Here is an 11,648-nt window from a genome sequence, read left to right on the forward strand (position 1 = left end):
TCATAATACTCAGGATACTCATATAGACAGATTCCTCTTAGAGATCCTGTCATTACCTCTTCCAGCCGAAAATGGTCTGCATTACACCAAGATTTGACCTCCCTGAGACTGTCCAGAGTCAAGTCAGCCTGACGTCTCTGCCACGTCTTTCCCGGGTGTGACAGCACCAATTTTGTGGGACCTCCTTTTCATGCTCTGGGTGCTACCCTTAGTCCACTTCGGGATCCTTACTTTGACAGGTGAACAGTCCTGTAACTTTAGCCTTTGATTTCTTGACTCTGCTCATGTTACATTAATATCGCACTTTTCTGGGAATTCCAAGTTGGAAATGAAGGTCATCCTCATACGATCTTTGTCCTTCAAGGCTACCAAGGAGATACAATAAGGGTGTGAGTCTACGACTTCAGGTTCTGTCTTAGTCCCTTACTCCTCCCTAGGCAGGCTCCTCAGCATATGTTCCAGAGCCTTGGACTCCTTGTATGGAACTGAGATACCCTCCTTAATATTTTCTTTGATCCACTTAATTTGGCCTGATTGTTTCCTCACCTTTCAGCCATGGGAATCCTGAACTTGGCATCTGTCTCTTGGTTAGTGGCTTCCTGGGTGGTGACACCTCTCTGCTAGTACTTGAGCATTTGCCTAATTGCAATCCTGCAGAAAATGGGTCCCCTCACCCAGCAATGTAGAGTTAGGAAACTGCAGTGCATATCAGAGCCCATGTGCTGTGCTGTCTGAGAAAAGAAAGCTGATACATTCTTTCTTTCCATGAGCCTGGCTTAGGGAGCATAGGAGGGTAGAGCTTGATGTGTGTGAGCCCTGACTGATGTTTTGACAGTATCTGATATTGCACATGTAGCTGATCATATTGTCACTAAGCATGATCTCTCCTTTATTCGTGTCTGCTATTTGTGTGTGTATTCTAACTGCTCTTGTTATGTAGTCCATCCAGTGTTTTGGTCACAAGGTCTTCCTTTCTACCACCTGAGGTGTCCTTTGGGGTAGTAGAGATGCAGACTAGGGGACCTAGTGCCAGTGCTGTCACCTAGTTGTTGATATGAGTTTCAGGTTCTGCATTTGTCATGTGTTTTTTAAAGCCCTCTGTGGTAGGGTTCATGAGTGGGGTTCCATGTGTGTGAAAAAAATGTGTATAGTGTCTGGAATTCATTGGGATTTTGCACAATATTTGTTATCTCTCATTACAATTATTTCGACATCAGGCAATAACACTCACCTTAAAGAAATACAAAAATATTCAGTAGATATCAGCAAATATGTATCGCTTTAGTACCTTTGATACCAAAATCTGTCCAGAAAGCTGTTGAGAAAAATCTGTGAGTACATTCTCCCTTCTCCCGATTAAATCATATTTTGAGTGTAGGGGAGTTTTTTCAGCTTCATACTGCTCTAATGTTCAAAACTTTGTTTCCAACACTCACTGTCTTCCCAGCTAGCTGACCTTCCTTCCAAACAATCCTGGCCTATTTTCATTGATTTCACTATCCCCTAAAATGTACTCTTGGGTTAGAGTTTCCCACATGGCAGGAACAACAACAGCAGCAATCTATCGTGAATGCCATTTTAATAGAATAGGCTTTGACTCCCTAACACACCTCAAAGGGTGCCAACGCGATGGCTTCCAAGTTTCAGTCACAGATCATCTCCCTTACTTCACAGTTTTTCTCTGGCGTTGAAGTGCACAGTTGCCGGTGCACTGTGGGCACGTGCAGAGGGACAGGAGCACAGGATGCATCTTTCCCTGTCCCATGTGGAGATTCTTTGTGGTCTACTCATGATTGTGAAACCAACCAACCAACCAACCAACCAACCAACCAACCAACCAACCAACCAACAAGCACAACAGAACCAGAGACCTGGGGTTAAGGAACAAACTGTCAGTGACCAGAGGGGAGAGAAGAGGGAGACCAGGGGAGAGAAAGGGAAGCCTTTAGCCAAGGTACATATATAAAGGATCCACAGTATTGGACAACAGGCTGGGGACCGACTGAGGGGGTAGGTGTGTGGACAGGACAGAAGAGAGCAGCAGGGGAAATATTGGGACAACTGTGATTCAACAGCAATAAAAAAGAAGCTTTAGCATTAAAAAAACGAAAAGAAAAGATATTGGTTAACAAGGAAATTCCAGAAGAACTGGTCAGGATAGTTTGCCATTGCAGGTGTAAGCCTTTCAACTCTGAGACACACCATCTCATCTGAGGGCCTGGTTGCTTCCCACCATCATCACAACCTCATCTAGCCCACCATGCTGTGACCTTCACATTACCACACACCATGTGAATTTCATTTTCTTAATATTGAACTCTGGTCCTGAGCAGCATCTCTCCTAGATCTGAAATCTGGAACCTCAGGCCCTGTTTCTGACCCCTTAATTTTACTGGCCCTCTCGCTCTCATGGAGTATTTGTCTGCCTACTGTGTATGAAAACTGCTCTTAAACTTTAATAGCCTATGAGCTATGAAGGCAGGGTCCATTTCTCATAGCATCCACACTATAATGCTACCTTCCAAGGAGCAGATACTAAATTAATATTTGGAATTGTAAAGAGCAAGTGTACAGAAATCAATCTTGTTATCATTTAATTTTCCCATCTTTCAGTTAACTGAGGTAAGCCATATCCTTATTCTTCAATTTTACAAAGAACTTAAAGGAAGGAAATGAAGGAAGAATTGAAAACCTTTTACACTTTTTTTCCACTCTCATGGCAACACAGAGTTTACTGTGTGGTAAAAACCCATCCCCATTAAAAAAATCCATATTCCAATATTATACTATGTTAATCCAAATCACAGGAACGATCCCATGATTTTAAATTTTTACACAATCCTAGAATTATTTTTCGGCCCACTAGTCTGTAATAAATGTGTGATCCTTGTCACTCATAATATTTGGTGTGGAACGAAAGATTCCACAACCTTTCCTAACTGAAAGGAACAACGTTTACTATAGAAACAAGAAGATCAATCTCCGGTTCCCCCATACTGCAGAAGAACAGAGTATGCCCTGTGTTTGTAGGAGCCTGATGGTGGGTCTTCACTGGTTACAAGACTGGATGCTTTCTTTTCTATTTATTCATTTATTTATATTTTTAAATATTTTAAAAATATATTTTATTGATTATGCCATTACACTTGTCCCATTTCCCCCTTCACACCCCTGCACCCTGCACACCCCTCCCCCACCATTCTCCCACATTTAGTTTATGTCCATGTGTCACAAGTTCTTTAGATTCTATATTTTCAATACTATTCTTGCCCTCCCCACTATTCTATATTTTCAATATTATCTATTTTCTACCTGCCATCTATACTACTTATTCTCTGTACTATCTCCCCTCTTCTCCTCCTCCTGCTCCCCTGTAGCTACCCTCCAGGTGATCGCCATTTCTATGTTTTTGTTCCTGCTCTAGCTGTCCTCTTACTTTGCTTTTGTTTTAGGTGTGGTTGTTAATAACTGAGTTTGCTGTCCTTTCACTGTTCACATTTTTTATCTTCTTTTTCTTAGATAAGTACCTTTAACATTTCATATAATAAGGGCTTGGTGATGATGAACTCCTTGAATCTGACCTTATCTGAGAAGCTCTTTATCTGCCCTTCCATTCTAAATGAAAGCTTTGCTGGATAGAGCAATCTTGGATGTAGGTCTTTGGATTTCATGACTTGGGATACTTCTTTCCAGCCCCTTCTTGCCTGTAAGGTCTCTTTTAAGAAATCAGTTGACAGTCTGATGGGAACTCCTTCGTAGGTGACTGTCCCCTTTCCTCATGCTTCTTCTAGGATTCTCTGCTTCATTTTAATCTTGGCTAATGTAATTATGATGTGCCTTGGTGTATTCGTTCTTGAGTCCAACTTCTTTGGGACTCTCTGAGCTTCTGATTTCCTGGAAGTCTATTGCCTTTGACAGATTGGGGAAGTTCTCCTTTATTATTTGTTGAAATAAATTTTCCACTTGTTGCTCTTCCTCTGCCCCTTCTGGTACCCCTATAATTCCAATGTTGGAACATTTAAAGATGTCCTGGAGACTCCTAAGCCCCTCCTCATTTTTTTTGGAATTCTTGTTTCTTTACTCATTTGTGTTTTATTGTTTCTTTCTCTCTTCTGGTCCAGTCCCTTGATTTGAGTCCCAGTTTTCTTTCCATCAGTATTATTTTCCTGTGCATTTCCCTTCATTTCAATTAGTTTAGCCAGCATTTGTTCCTCTAATTTGTGACTAATATCAACCTGTTCTGTGAGCATGTTGATCACCAGTGCTTTGACCTGTGCATGTGATAGGTTGGCTATCACTTGGTCACTTGGAGGTATTGGCTCTGGAGCTTTGAGCTCTTCTTCTCCAGCCATAATGTTTTGGTCAGTTCCCACCTGTTAGGTATTAGGAGTGGAGCCTGAGGTATTCAGCAGGGCAGAGCAACCCAGGCACTGGGTTTTGATGCTGTATGTGGGGGCAGAGTCAGAGTGGGGCAATGGTGTCTGTTCTGCTCTCCTCGCATTTGGGTCCCCTCTGCTGTTTCCTGCAAGCAAACTGGGCTTCTGTGGTGCCCACTCTCGGGTGAGTGGGCCTGAGCACCCTCCAGGACCCTGTGGGTCTCTGCAACAAACTGTCTGTGAGCCTTGGAGCATCTCCCGGCACCTGGACCCCGAAAGTTTTTCCAATTGGTGCTTTTAGGCTTTAATGCCCGTCACTGGGGCCCTATCCTGCGGCCCTAGTCTGTCTCACTGCTCGCTTCTTCGCCTGCTTTATGGGTCTGGCTGAGTGGTTCCACTGCTGTTTGACTTCTGTACAGGTCAATTTTCTGTGCTTTGATTGCATTTTTATTACTAACTCTTTGTTGTATTTAAACTTGGTTGTGCGAGGAGGCACCGTGTTTCCACCTACGCCTCCATCTTGGCCAGAAGTCCAAGACTGGCTACTTTCTTTAACCACAAAGTGGAGACTCTGCCTCAGGCCTCAAAGGATGGGAGGAGGTGCGAGACATGCCCTGCACAGTAAGCTGGCCATAGTTGCAGTAGAGTAGTCTGGGCTGCAGCTCTGACTCAGTGTGGATACACCACATCTTTTTCAATCAATCGATACATGAACATGTATATGTTTTTGTATGATTGAGTGTATGCCTTAAGGGTAATTTTCTTTTTTTTTTCTTTTTTTAAATTTTATTTAGTGATTTTTCAAGTACAGTTTTTTGTCTATTTTTCCCATCCCAGCCTCCCCCGCCCCTTCTTAAGGGTAATTTTCAAAAGTGGAATACTGTGTCACTGGTAATTGAATACTTAGTCTTGTTGAATGTGGCCAAGTTTAAGTGAATATTTTGAAAATGCTTGCAACAATGTTCTTAAGTGATATGGGAAATAAGTAATGTTCTTAAGCAATACAATAATAAATTGATTTTCAGCTATTTTAAATTAGCATATATTATGTTATGCTTGTTTTTTTTCAAGCCCTACAGTAGGTTTATATTACTGAAAAATGTATATGCCCTTTTTTCTTTAATTATTTTTCAAGTGCAGTTTTCTGCCTTTTATTTCCACCCCAGGACACCCCCCGTGCTCCCCACCTCTCTCCCATTTCCACGCTCCTTAGCTGTTGTCCATGTGTCCTTTATACTAGTTCCTCTAAATCCCTCACCCTTTCCCCTTCTTATGCTTGCTTTATTAACAATTTTGGATGTTTTTGTCCTTGTCGTTGCAGTTCATTGGATTCAGTGATGGTTTGTGAACCTGAGAGACGTGGATTTGATTCCCAGTCAGGGCACATGTCTCAGTTGCAGATCAGTCTCCAGTGCGGGCCTTATGAGAGCCAGCCACAAATGGATGACTCCCTTTCCTCTCCCTCCCTTCCCTTCTCTCTAAAGATAAATAAATAAGGTCTTTGAAATTCTCTTGGAAGTTTTGGTTCACTTTGCATGCTCTGGATAATTTGTGTGATGAAATCAGAACATTTGCAGTCGTAAGAGTATAATGTAACCAGTGCTCTAGGTACTCCTTTGCCAGCTTCAGCAATATCAACACTCGGCCAATCTATCTCATCTATGTCACCCTCAGACCTCAGGTTAATGTGAGGCACACAAAATAACAATGTTTATCATTTTATATACCTTTAAAGGTTGAAGCTCTTAATTACAAACATAACTGAAACACCTCAAGGACACAGGCAGTCCCAATTCCAAGATGACCTCCTGGATTCCTGAGTCCTGGTGCACAAACAACTTCTTCCACTTAATTCATCAGACACTAATCTGGGTGCTGCTATGAGGGGTTTGGCAGATATAATGGAGGTCTGATATCTGTTATTCTTAAAATAGGAAGATTATCGTCCATGAGCCAGACCTAATGAAGTGAATCCTTAAATCAGATGGAGCTTTTCTTGGTGAGAGAAATCCAAAGGGTGAGAGGGAGGTTTCCCTGCCTAGCTTTGAAGATGGAAGGTGCTGCATAGCAGAGCAAAGCCCTAAGAGAGGCCTGAGAATGATCTGTAGCCCGTAGCATGCACACAAATGGGAACCTTAGTGCTTCAATTCCTGGTAACTGAATTCTGCTCCCACCAAAATGCATGGATTGGAAGGAGGTCCTGAGCTCCACATGAAAAGAAAGCCACCAGGAACAATGACTGCAGAGTTATAAGACTTCTGAACTAGGAATCCCAGGGACTCCACACCTAACTTCTGTTTCATGGAACTGTGAGGTACTCAATGTCTGTAGGGAGAATGTGTGAAACCCTGGCATTTGTGATAAAAGTAAAGTATTTTAACATATGCACCAAAAAAATTTCATTTTCTGATTCTTTCTTCTTTTTTTAAAAATGATTTTATTTATTTATGCACACAGGAAGTGAAAGAGAAGGAAATATAAATGTGTGGTTGGGTCTCTGGTCCCCCAAACTGGGGTCCTGCCCTACAAACCAGGCGTGCGTGGTGGCTGGGAATGAAACCGGTGACCCTATTTTTCCTGCTCTGATGCTCATTCCACTCAGTCGCACCAGCCAAAGCGTTTTATTTGTTTTCACATAATTAGGACATTTAAGATATAATCTCTTGGTTACATTTTCATACCAATACGGTATTGTTAGCTGTTAGTTTTCATGCTGTGTTGCATCTGCAGGGGCTCTTTACTATGTAATGGAAATTTTGTACCATTTGACCACCGCCACCAGTTTCACCCAGCCAGCTTCCACCCCCCACCTCGGCATACACCAATCTCTTCAATCTGTGGGTTAATTTATCAGGTGTGTCTTTTACAGATCCCATCTATTGGTGACACTACACAATATTTGTCTCTGTCTTTTGAAAAGTTTTAATGAAGGAGCACCATTTGAAAAGTACCCCTTCTTTCACCTAGCACGTGCTGTCACCAATACCAGGAATTCTTTTTTAATAGATGAGTGATGCATCTTTTCCTGAGTGGGCGAGTGTGTGTGAGTATCACACTGCCTTTACGCATTCATTCACTACTGGTTGCTGAGGTTGTTTCCATGTTGTGGCTGCTGCGAATACTGTGTCAGTGAACGTGGGAGTACTTCTATCCCTTCACGTTAGGGATTCCACTTAGCTAAGTACCCAGTAGTGGAATGGCTGCAGAGTATTGTAGTTCAAGTTTTATCTTTTTGCGGGATCTCTCTGTGGTCTCTTCCCTATTGGCTTTATCAATACACCTTCCCCAAACTCCTTCATTTTTTGAATAATGTAAAGATATCCAGGTATGTAACTTTTAAAGTTAAGAAAGGAAACCCTGAATGGAGTAAGGCAAACCCGTAATTGACCAACTCTTACATTTCTTCTACCACTCTATGTTCTCATCAGATCTCTTTTTGTTTGAGTTTTTTCCCATTACCAAACATATCCCGAATGGGATGCCGTGATGTCTTCTTTAGGATCACTGAAGTGATTTAAGGATTTTCCATGTGCATTTCAACACACAAAACTCTCACTCCTTAACCTGATACACACAACAATAAGTGTGCTAACTCTGTCCTTCACATGCTTATGCTCTGAACCTAGACCTTGTTGACAGAACATTACTTGGAAATTACCTCAAAATATTAGTCAGCACAATGTCCGTGCACATCAGGAATTCTGGACAACAGGCGTTTCCAACCACAGCATGATGACTCCACCTCAGACCTCACTCAGGGTGACAGAAATGACACAGTTTATTCCTGGATCACCCATTGACCTCCCAATGGCAGGAAATTCTGCTTATGATGAAAGCTAAATAATCTGCCATCTCCTTCCCCCCCTTCTTACTCTCCTTTTCTCTTGTTGTTTTGAATTTCGAGACTCTCACAGTCTTTAGTAATGATAGTTTATCTTACAATCTACAGTTGTATGGGCAGGGGCGGGGTCTTCTTTTGCCTAAGCATCCCCAGTGCAACCCTGGATGGTGTGCCTCAGTGGATGGAGTGCCAGCCAGAGAACCAAAGGGTCACCGGTTTGATTCCCAGTCGGGGCACATGCCACGTTTGTGGGCCAGATCCCCAGGTGGTAGCGATGTTAGAGGCAACTGCACATTGACGTTTCTCTCCCTCTCTTTCTCCCTCCCCTCTCCTTTCTCTAAAAATAAATAAAATCTTTAAAAGAAAACATCTCTGGTGCAAGCATGAAGACTTCCAAAGAGCTGATGTCCCATTCATGACTATGTCAAATAAAAGCCGTGAGCCAAGAGGTCTGATTCATCATCATTTAAATTATCAAAGCATTCTCAAAAAGCATAAGCCAATCTAGGTGCGTATCTTTACACTGTGTACAACAAATGACTAAATCCAGTCAGGAGAACAGGAAATGATCAATTTTATATATGTACCACATCTTCTTTATTCATTTGTCTACAGACGTACATGTAGTTTGTGTCCATGTTTGGCTGTAACAGATCATGCTGGATACAGCATAGGTAAAATAGTAAATAACATTGTAATAAGTACATACGGTTCAGATGGGCAGCAAACTCATCACAATGCACACTTTGTAAGTTAGTGTATATGTAAGTTAGACATATAAATGTCTAATTAAAACATTCCACACCTGAAGCTAGTATAGTATTGTATGACAACTGTAATTAAAATTTCTTTAATGTGGCCAATTTTTACTTCATCTGTCTCTTCACCTACATATTTATCTCTCTACGGCTCCCAACTATGTTAGTGCAAACTTCCTTCTGACCTGGATGGAGATTCTTATGCTAAAGTCAAGTTATCCTGTTCTGGATCACAAAAGTGATTAAAGGATTGCCAATCTGTATTTCCAAAAAAACCAAAAAACAAAAAAGAAACAAAAATAAAACAAAAAATAAACGTCACACTACTAATCCGATAAAGGGCAATAACTGTGAGCTCCTTGGCCTTCATAAGCCTATGTTGTGAATCTACAAGAACATTCTGCCCAAAGGAACACTACTGAAACATTCAAGATAAACACAAAGGTAAGTCAACAAGTTATCCTGCGTATTAGGCAACTGCCTAACAGACCTTCTCAACTAAAAAGTGAAGACCCCACCTCGAATTCACTCAGGGTGAGGGGAGCGGCTGGATGTGGCTGTGGGGTGTCCACTGGCCTTGGAAGGACTACCAGCCCTGGGGTCAGCTTGGGCCCTGGCTTGGGCTCTCTCTTCCTCCTCTCTCAAAGCCTCTTGATAAACACACGGGAATTCTGTGGGCTCACTATCATTGAGCTTGGCCAAAAACTCCAGGATTTTCATCTTGCTGGTCTCAGCGTGGGATCTGGGACCCCACAGGAACTCATAGCTTGGAGGATCACTGTTGACCACCTGCTGGTACACCAGGTATTCTTCCTGCACCAAATCTTGGGTGATAAGCTTCCTGGTATCTCCAAAAATGAAGTGAATTTCTCCACCATAGATGCCCATCATATTCAGGAATTTCCAGACCTCCTCCTCAGGGGGCGCGGTAGCCATTCAAGAAGATCATACTCAGGAGAGGCATCAGAATCCCTTTAATGGGAAATCTCCAAACTGTGCTCAGACTCCCATCACTGGTGTCATCTTGACTGTGGACAAGGGTGTAGAAGTTACCATTGGGCTTGACCTCCCTCACTTCTAGACCGTACACCAGCTCCATTAGGTTAGATGCCTTCCTGAGAACCTCAGAAAAGTCCTTTCTGTACCATTTGTGGACTATCTTTAGCATGTCGGCCTTCTTAATGGGCTCCTTCATTTTATACCGGTTGAGTAGATACTGAAGCAACTTATTTGCTTTCTGAGATAAAATGTTCAGGCCAGGTCTCTTCGTAAAATTTGAGGCCCCGGAAGGATTTTTACTTTTCCGAGCACGGCCTTTGGCTCTTCCAGCAGATCTTTCACCTGACACACCTGCAGCCGTACTGCTGGTGGCTGGGGCACTCGGAGGTGCCTGGAGAGGGCCAGCGCCAGTGGAGCTCGAGGAAGCATCCCACAGAAGAGAAGAGGAGGAGCAAGCGGCCTCTTCTTCCTGTCCTGCAGTGGCCTGAGCACTCTTAAGACTCTGGGCCTCAGCTCTGTTTTGATGACGTCTCTCACGAGCACGGAGCTTACTCTTGTGACCACGAGGCATGGTGACTGTGGTTCGGGTCAGCAGACAGGAGTGTGGGCCAACAAAGAGGTGATCTGGGCACCTGGTGGATGGAGAAAGAGAGGATGTGAGCACCTTCAGCAGGTAGATTCCACCTTGGCTTTATTGAAGGCTGCCTCTGCAGGCCTCCTCGAGGGCGCTACTCTGAAAACTGACAAGATTCCTGTTCTCCTGGTCAGTCTGTCCACTGAGAATCCCACAGAGGAACTGCAGAACTTTTAGAGAGAGGTTCATGCTGCATCCTACCAGCCCTGCCTGACTTTGCCCAAGCAACGGCAGGTGATGTCAGTGTTGCCCTCTTTGTTCTGGCATGTGGGGTCCTCTCAGTTCACCTTCCATATTATCACATCAACCATGGCCAGAGCCTGGGCACCTTCCCCTCTGCTACTCTGAGGCTGACACCTCAACACTCACTGACACCCAGGAGAAGGAGCTAGAGGGGCTGGAGCAGAGCCTCAGTCCACCTGGGTACCAGGTAACACCCAGTGCTGAGCGTCTGCAGGGCTCATTGGTTTCCTGAGTTCATGTGGACCCTCAGTTGTCAGTCAAGCTCTTCACCTGGGCTCCCTGTGAGGCCTAGCACCTCTCTTTGTTTTGACTGGTGGCTGGACCTAAGGACCTCACCTCCCTCAGATCTGTTATAAAGAAATGCAGGAGAGGGTCAACCTGATAACACACCTCTAAGATATCTTGGGATGATAGCTAAGGTTTGGGATAGACGTTGTGATGTCCCTTTTATTCAGGGCTGGCTGGTTGCTTGAGACTTCTCTCACATCCTTCAACCGGGCCCATTGCAGACAAGTCCTCAGACTAAGAGCCAACCTCCCCCAGACCCCAAAAGAGGGCATGAAGTTGACCTTATGTGAGCAAATTGGTTGCCCAAGAGTGGGGGCTGCTACACACAGCCTGAGGTCCTGTGGGAGATAGCTCCAAACAAAATCCCAACTCAAGGTCTAAATTTGACTGCTGCTCGGGTCATGATTTCTCTCTGTTAACCTGGGACCACTTCTCTCATTTCCCTCTTTCCCTTGAATGGCGACTCATGGGCACTCCTGCAAGGACACTTATCCTTAAGGTCTGCTGGC

At 43.6% G+C, this 11,648-nt stretch overlaps 1 pseudogene; it reads right to left on the reverse strand.

Annotated features, from left to right (window-relative positions):
* Positions 1-9,500: 9,500 nt before the first annotated feature.
* Positions 9,501-10,545, reverse strand: LOC128625941 (melanoma-associated antigen B4-like; annotated as a pseudogene).
* Positions 10,546-11,648: the final 1,103 nt, after the last annotated feature.

The sequence above is a fragment of the Artibeus jamaicensis genome, unplaced genomic scaffold (genome assembly GCF_021234435.1).
Source record: "Artibeus jamaicensis isolate MK-2021 breed Jamaican fruit bat unplaced genomic scaffold, CSHL_Jam_final scaffold_1283, whole genome shotgun sequence".
Lineage (NCBI taxonomy): Eukaryota > Metazoa > Chordata > Mammalia > Chiroptera > Phyllostomidae > Artibeus > Artibeus jamaicensis.